This window comes from Myotis myotis, unplaced genomic scaffold (assembly GCF_014108235.1).
Source record: "Myotis myotis isolate mMyoMyo1 unplaced genomic scaffold, mMyoMyo1.p scaffold_m19_p_1, whole genome shotgun sequence".
NCBI classification, from domain to species: domain Eukaryota; kingdom Metazoa; phylum Chordata; class Mammalia; order Chiroptera; family Vespertilionidae; genus Myotis; species Myotis myotis.
This window is the reverse complement of record NW_023416313.1, coordinates 458722-466201: the sequence shown is the minus strand read 5'-3', so window position 1 is coordinate 466201 and position 7480 is coordinate 458722. Positions and strand designations below refer to the sequence as shown.

General features: G+C 62.5%; 1 pseudogene; it reads left to right on the top strand.

Moving 5' to 3' along the window:
• Window positions 1-2053: 2053 nt before the first annotated feature.
• LOC118649471 lies at window positions 2054-6318 on the top strand (annotated as a pseudogene).
• Window positions 6319-7480: the final 1162 nt, after the last annotated feature.

Here is a 7480-nt window from a genome sequence, read left to right as displayed (position 1 = left end):
ACCGCGCGACGCTGTCGCTCTCGCCTTAGCCCCGCCTGTTCCGGTGGAGGACCCGCCTCCTACACGTGCCCCGAGATCGCAGCCAATGGCTCGGCCTGACCCTGAAGACGGGGGCGGGGCCAAAGTCTGCGCGGTGACGTGAGCGCGCCCCCGGCAGGGGCGGGAAGGGGTTGAGCGTCCGCGGAGGGCGACGCGCGAGAAAAAGGAGGCGGGAGGGCGCAGCAAGTCTTTAAAGGGGCCGCGCGCGCCTGCACTTGCGCGTGCCGGACTGGCCGGAGGGGTGCGAGCTCGGGGTGCAAGTCGCGGCCGCCAGGAGGCTCGCGGTACTAGGGCCCTGCCCTTGCGACGGGCCGGCCGGGCCAGGCCGGATGGGAGCTGGTGCGCGTTTCTCCCAGGGGTGCCAAGGCCACCGCCCCGCGGTGCCTGGAGGATCCGGGCTGGGGCTGCCCCTGGGGCGGGGACGCGGATCGGCTCCGTGGGATCCGATGCGGAGGGGACGGGCCGGGGGCAGCGGCCTGGAGTGGAGGGTCTGCTGTCCGCAGGGAGGCGGATGGCCGAGCCCCGCCCACACCCTTCTGGGGAGCCGCCTCCGCAGGTGACCAACCTGCCCGGCCCACTGGCCTGGACCCCCGTCTCATCTTCCCCAGGACTCCCCGCGCCCTGCCCAGTGGCCTGAGCCGTGGGCACCACCACATGGTGGGCCTGGGCAGCCCACACCCCCTCCCCACCCTCATCCTGGGCGGCCGAGGGGTGTGGATGTCCCTGACTTCGTGCTGCTCCAGGTGCAGCCTGGGAGCTGGGGCCCAGGCACCCCAGCCTGGCCATCGCCTATTCCTAGGGCTCCAGGCCAGCAGCCCAGAGGCGGCCCTGGGGTCGCTCACCATGCACAGCCAGGCTCCTGCACCCTGCCCACACGCGTGCTCGGCACTGGGCCTCGGGGCTTGGCACATGCTGTGTGCCCTGCCCTTGCCCCACAGGCCAGTGGTCACCCGCCTCAGCCTTTCCTCCGAGGCCCGCTCGGCCCCCGGGTGCTTGGGTCTCGGACCTGCTCTGTGTGGTGCTTGGCGAGGCACCAGCACACACAGGTGCCCAAGCAGCAGATGGGTGCTTCTAGGACCTGGGGCGGGGAAGGTGGGGGGAGTGCTAAGGACATAGGCCACACGGGAGCGTGGACGTGCCCGTGGACAGCAGCGCTGCTCTGAGTGGCCACAGGTGGGGACACCCAAATGCGCATCCTGGTCTTAACACTTCGGCGTACGTGAGCCAGACAAGAGGCCAGACCTGTGGCTGCCCTTGCGTGGACTGTGCACAAAGGCAAGTGCACGCATGCAGACGCAGACAGGCTCCTGGGGCCGGAGGGTGGGGGGCGGCCGCCCATGGGCACCGGGTCCCTCGTGGGTGACGAAGGTGGCCTGCAGTCAGGGGCAGTGGCTGCACCACCTGGTTACGATACTGAAACACCGAGTTGTGCGTTTTGAAAGAGTGGCTTTATGGCGTGTGAATTATACCTCGATGGGGGTTATTAGGAGAAGGGGGTCGGTGCCCGTCACGCCAGCCCCCCCCACCCCCCGTGCCCATCCCAGGCCTGTGGTTCTCCAGTGGCGGCTCCGCTCTCCTGAGGAAACCCCTGTCTGTCTTCTCTGCCAGCCTGTTTGTTGCCTCTGGCTCCTCTTTTGCACCAAATTCCCAGAGAGAGCTGTTCACTGCCGAGTCTCCGCTGCACCTGCGTCCTCCGTTGCCCGTGGCGCCTGAGCGACTGCCCTCTCCCGCCCTCACCTGGGCTGCAGGTGTCCTCTCTCCACTCCCTCCAGTCGCTCCAACACCCGAGAGCCCCTCTCAGAAAGCACTCCAGGTCCCAGCCACCGTCCCCTCGGAGTCCCCACCTCTGCCCTCGTGCCCCCAGTCCACGCGCCCTGCAGCCTCCAGAGTGGCCGTTAAAGCCTGAGGCCACATCACGTGGCCCCTTCTCCCAAGCACTCGCTCCCATCCGAGAAAAATTTCGCACTGGGCACGGGGCCCCCCTGACCCCGAGGCGGGTGTTTGAAATGATGAGATGGATGAGCTTCTGGCTGGACTGATCAACAAGACAAGCAAGCAGCGGCCCAGTGCCGGGGGCGTACTACGCGTCACAGAGCTCACCCACTGCGCTCCAGCGCCCAGGAACGTGCAGAATGCCCCGCCCCGCCCCGCCCGGGGCTCTGTCAGGATCGCAAGAGCTAACCCTTCAGATCGTCAAGGCGATTCTTCACCAGAATTCGGGAGGAGAACACGGTAATTCCTGGAGGTGAAGAAAAGCAGCTTTGACGCAGGCGTGGGCTTAGAAAGGTCCAAGGACACAAGATGCACAAAACAAGTCTATGTCCACGTTACCATTCGGGAACCAATTGCAAAGTTAAACTTCACAGTCACGTCTGCGGTAGCATTAAAGACGGTGACGTACTCGGGAGAACAGCTATGTGCGGGGGAACTGTCAGGCGTGGACGATGCGAGGAAAGGTCTGAATGTGGAGGCGGCTCTGAGTTCACAGCTGGGAGGGCTTGGTGTCGTCAGGGTTTCTCAGAGCCTGAATGGACTTGGCTGTGCCCCGCGCCCAGGTGGCTGTCTTGGGAGGTGATGAAGGTGAGGTTGGGCCAGAAGGCTGCGGCCCGGGTCCCCCAGGACTGCTACCCAGCATTCTCCCTCCCTCCCAGGAAGAGGGCCTCACCAGGAACCAGCCCGCAGGCACCTTGATCTTGGACGTCTGGCCTTCAGAATTGAGAGAAATGCGTTTCTGTTCTGATGGTCACCTGCACAGACTACAGCCCCACACTGATCTATGGATTCAGCGTAATCCCAATCAAAATCTAGCTTTCCTATAGACTTTTACTAGAGGCCCGGTGGACAAAATTTGTGCACTTGGTGGGGGACGGGGGGTTCCTTAGCCCGGCCCGCGCCCTCTCACAGTCCAGGAGCCCTTGGGGGATGTCCGACTGACGGCTTAGGACCGGGCCTAAGCCGTCAGTCGGACATCCTTAGTGCTGCCGTGGGGATGGGAGAGGCTTCCGCCACCGCCACTTCGCTTGCCAGCTGTGAGCCCAGGTTCTGGCTGAGCAGCACTCCCCCTGCGGGAGCACACTGACCACCGGGGGACAGCTCCTGCATTGATCGTCTGCCCCCTGGTGGTCAGTGCGTGTCATAGCAGCTGGTCATTCTGCCACTCAGTTGGTTTGCATATTAGGCTTTTATTATATAGGCTAAGCTGATTCTAAAATTTACGCAAGGAAACTAGAAAAGCCAAAATAACTCTGAAGAAGTAGAAAATAAGTATTGCAAAAGGGACTCACATTCCCTTTCAAGACTGACTTGAGCCTGGCTGGTGTGGCTCAGTGGTTGAGTGTCGACCTATGAACCAGGAGCTCAGGATTTGATTCTTGGTCAAGGGCTGTACCTGAGTTGTAGGTTCGATCCTGGCCATTGGAGCATGTGCAGGAGGCAACCAATCAATGTATCTCTCTCATCAATATTTCTCTTTCTCTCCCTCTTCCCTCACTTCTACTCTAAAAATCAATGGAAAAAAATATCCTTGGGTGAGGATTTAAAATAAAATCTTACAACTAAAGATTCCTGAGGAGCTGCTGCAGGGGGAGCCCTTGCTGCTGGCGGGGGCCCAGCGTGTGTGCCTGGTTCACCCCGAGGTCAAGGGGGGACCCGGGAGCCAAACCGGTTTGGCTCAGTGGATAGAGCATCGGCCTGCGGACTGAAAGGTCCCAGGTTCGATTCCGGTCAAGGGCATGTACCTTGGTTGCAGGCACATCCCCAGTGGGGGGTGTGCAGGAGGCAGCTGGTCGATGTTTCTCTCTCATCGATATTTCTAACTCTCCCTCTCCCTTCCTCTCTGTAAAAAATCAATAAAATATATATTTAAAAAAAAAAAAGGGGGGGGGGGCCCCGGGCCAAGTGGCAGAGGCAGAGGCGAAGGCGCTGGTGCACACGCTGGACAACTGGTCGGTGGTGGAGACGATGGTGCCGACCAAGACGCCCAACATGAAGCTGATCTCTTCGGCACAGGCGCTTGGAGCAGCTGACGGAGAAAATTAGAAGGCTGTTGGGAGCAACAGCTGTCGTTCTGAATGTGGAGAGGACGTCTGTGCCCCCCAAGAAAGAACTGGAGGCCACCTGGTGGTGCAGGTGTTCGACCAATACACCGTGGTCCTGCACAGCTTCACTGCAGTGCCCGGACCAAGGAGGCAGAGCTGCAGGTGGCCCTGGCCGAGCTCCCCCTCCTCAGGTCCGACATGAAGAACAACCTTGCCCACCTGGACGGACATGGAGGCAACTCGCTACATCACGGGGTCAGGAGAACCTTTCGTGCAGGTGCGGCAGCGTCTGATGAAAGAAAAGGAGATGCAAATCCGCAAGGCCCTGGAGACTCCGGCAGCAGAGGCAGCTGCTGGGCAGGCAGCACAGGCAGCGGGAGTTCCTGGTGGGGTAACACCAGCTGTGGGAAGACCACGCTGATCAAGGCTCTGACGGGTGACAGCGCCATGCAGCCCCGGGACCAACCGTTTGAAGCCTTACATCCCGGCGCACGTGGGCTCCCTGCCGTCCCGCATGACCGTCATCTACACGGACCATTGGCTTCCTGTCCCAGCTGCCCCGCAGCCTCATCCAGTCCTTGGCCACCCTGCAGGACGTGGCCCACTCAGACGTGATCCTGCACGTGAGGGACGTGAGCCACCCCAAGGCGGAGCTGCAGAAGGCCAGCGTGCTCACTGCCCTGCGCGGCCTGGGCCACCTGCACCGATGCAGGACTCGGTGCTGGAGGTGCACAATATGGACCTGGTGCCCGGGTACCACCCATCGGGGCTGCGTGCCCTGGCTGTGTCTGCCCTCCAGGCTGGGCCTGGAAGAGCTGAAGGCTGAGCTGGAAGTGGCCATGCTGAGTGCCACGGAGGCGAGTGGTGACCCTCTGTGTGCAGCTGGCGGGGCCACAGCTCAGCTAGCTGCACGGGGAGGCCACGGTGCAGAACGGGCAGGTGGTCTCTGAGACAGGCGTGGCCGACGTCACCATCATCAGCAATGCCGCCTGTGGCAGGTTCCGGAAGCTCTTTCCAGAATGATCTGCGGAGAGTCCTCCCGGCCGGAGACGATGCAGGTCCCACCTCAGTGTTGTGGCCGGAGGTTGGTGGGCAGATGTCCGGGTTCTGACCCTGCCAGGCGGTGCATGGGGGGGGGACGAGGGGAAGCACTGTGGGGACCAGCCTCCCTCCTGACGGTTTGGCTATAGGACACTCCCCCTCGGTCCTCGTGTCCGTAAATCAGTCTTTGTCCAAAGGAAACCAGACCAAGGGCCTTGTGTCCAGAGCAGAAGTCAGTTCTTGCAGCAAAACTGCAGCATCGGCCACTCCAGGTGCTGAGGGCCCCCAGACCGAGGCCTGGACCCCAGACGCGGCTGCAGAACCGACGGCAGAGCCGGCCCAGGTCCTTCAGGTCCCAGACACTCACGTGCTCCTCAGAGCCCAGCGAGCTGAGCGCGTTCCTGGGGAGGTGCCCAGGGGAGGGAGTCTCCTTTTCTCACGCTGAAAGCACGTATGTGGTTTCCCCTTAGACCGCGCTCACCTTTGCACGGCTGTTCCTTACATTGACGTCATCCGCGTCCTGGGATCATAAAGGATAACCTCAACCCTCTCCTGACCAAAACACAGAAAAAGATTCCGACAAGAAAAAATAACCCAATAAAAATGGGCCGAAGACTTGAACAGATGCAGGCAGCACATCCGAAGCTCTGACATCACCAGTCGTCAGGGAAACGCACCTCTGCACCCTGTACGGCCCCAGTGCACCTGCCCGAACGCTCACCACAGCACCGGGGCTGGCAGAGTGTGCCCAGCGGGACCCTCATGGCTGTGTCGCTGGGAAGACGCGGCCTTGGGAAGCTAGATGCACAGCAGCACCGTGGCTGTCACCCCACTTCCAGGCACCCTTCGAGCAATGGACATACCACCCACAAAGACATGCACCAACGCCCGTCACAGGCAAAACCCGGGAACAAGCCAGCACCCGTCACGACGGTAAGGAGCAGCATGTGGTTAGACTCAGCAGCACGCAGGGACCGGACTCACGGCACCGACAGGCTCAGGACTTGCTGAAACTCACACGGGACCATCAACAGTTGGGGTGGGGTGTGGCCGGTCTGGGGGAGACACGGGTGACATTCTGGGGTCTGGGAATGCTGCAGCCGGGCTTGGGGGTTACAAGTCCACATTTATCAAAGCTCGTTGCATTGTTTGAAGTCTGTGTTTCCCGTGTGTGTGGTCTTTACAATTAAAACCTCGCAGTGAGCTGACCAACAGGCTGTGTGGACTCAGATGAGGGTGCCCAGCAGCCGCCGCGGGTGCTTCCACACTTGGGTGGCGAGCACAGCGCCCTGCTCCAGGGTGTGGCCACGCCCACTGCCTGCACACAGGATAACCGCGTGCTCTGGTCTGGTGGGCACTGCCCAGCCGTGGTGAGGACGAGGCGGCTTACCCGGCCTGCCGTCGGGAGCCACGCTGCCACTGTGTGTCCGTGAGGGCTGAGAACGGGCCGAGCCGCTCTGGCCGGACAACCATCCCTGCGGGATGCTGGCGGGGGAAGGCTGCTCTGGGTGACTGCAGGCTGTGCACCCATCTTTACTCCGAGGAGGAAAGAGGCAAGGGACAGGCTGGGGGTGACATGGGATCCGGCGCCCAGCTGGATCCTCCCAGCGCTGTTGTGGTCACTCAGCCGGACGTTCGTCTGTGACAACAGCGTTCGGAGCCGAGTGCCACCACCACGCAGGCCTCTCCCAGTGCAGGCGGCCCCCGGGCGGGCGGGCGGGCACGGCCCGGAGACCATGAGGCTGCGCACGGGCCGGCTGCAGGCCCACGCTGGGCTCCCCTGAGGCAGCACGGTGCCCGCCTGCGGGCTCTCTCGGGTGTGATCCCGCGCACAGGTTGGGAGCAGAGGACAACCAGCACCCAAGGGTGGGGGCCAGGGGAGGAGTGCAGACAGGCAGGGTCCAGGAAGCAGCCAAGGGTGGGAGGTGCAGCCCGGGTGGGGAGCAGGCCGGGTGGGGCTGTAAAGGCCATTTGTGGCTTTAGCAGGCCTCGAAGGAGCAATGGGGGTGCAAGTTAACCCCAGAGCACGTCAGGGTCAGGTGCTGAGGGATGGTCCAGCTGCGTCTGAGCCCCACTTTGGCCAATGACAGAAGCTACACAAATTAGGAGGAATTGGCCAAAGTGAGCTGGGCAGCTCCTGAGGCCAGCAGAGGGCAGGGCCCTCCGCAAAGGGAGTCCTACCTGAGGCTGCAGGCAGCCCAGCCCTGGCTCCCCGGCCCCTGGCGTGTGCTGACTGGGGCAGGCCGGACGGTGCGTGACCCAGCGCCCAATCCCTGCCCAGCAACTTCCCAGGAGCACGGCCCCAGTGAGGCCTCACCGGCCGAGGGGGTGGGGGTGACGCCGCCCGCTCCCAAGTTCAGCAG